The sequence below is a fragment of the Budorcas taxicolor genome, chromosome 2 (assembly GCF_023091745.1).
Source record: "Budorcas taxicolor isolate Tak-1 chromosome 2, Takin1.1, whole genome shotgun sequence".
Lineage (NCBI taxonomy): Eukaryota > Metazoa > Chordata > Mammalia > Artiodactyla > Bovidae > Budorcas > Budorcas taxicolor.
The window spans coordinates 78,572,973-78,573,698 of NC_068911.1; positions in this window are offsets into that span (position 1 = coordinate 78,572,973).

Consider the following 726-nt stretch of genomic DNA (forward strand, 5'->3'; position numbering starts at 1 on the left):
AGTTCAAAACTGCAACTTCATGTGACTTTCCAAGCATTTATTACATTTGACAAATGAATCTTAAATCTTTCTCTAAAACACTGATGTTTCTTGTGTTTAATTAGACTAAATGGTTTTTCTTGTTTTGAAAACCACTAACATCTTGGGGAAAGATCCTTTAAGGTTCTCCAAATTTTGTAATAAACAACTTAGTTTAGTATTTTATTCTATCACTTGTTTAGAGATAAAACATAGAACTCAAATAACTGTAAGAAACAAACAAAAATAATGTTTCATTCCAAGGAAAATAGTGTGTTACAAGCAGGAGAGTAAAAAGAAGAGAAAATGAAGGTAAAAATGGAGTAGAAACTAAATGAATGAAACAATAGAGACAGAAGCAAAGAAGATAAAAAGACACCCACACTAAAACACATAGACAAAGAAATGATAAAGGAAGAAGGGAAAATGAATTTACCGAGAGATATGTGTAGTTTGAATAAATGGCCAATTCTTGTTTTTATCTACTAATCAAATATTTTTAAGTCCTACTATTTGTTTTGTTGTTGTTCAGTTGCTAAGTCATGTCCTACTCTTTGTGACCCCATGGAATGCAGCACTCCAGGCTCATCTATCTTCCAATATCTCCTAGATTTTGCTCAAATTTATGTCCATTGAGTCAGTGATGCTATCTAACTATCTCATCCTTTGTTGCTCTCTTCTCTTTTTGCCTTCACTCTTTCCCAGCAT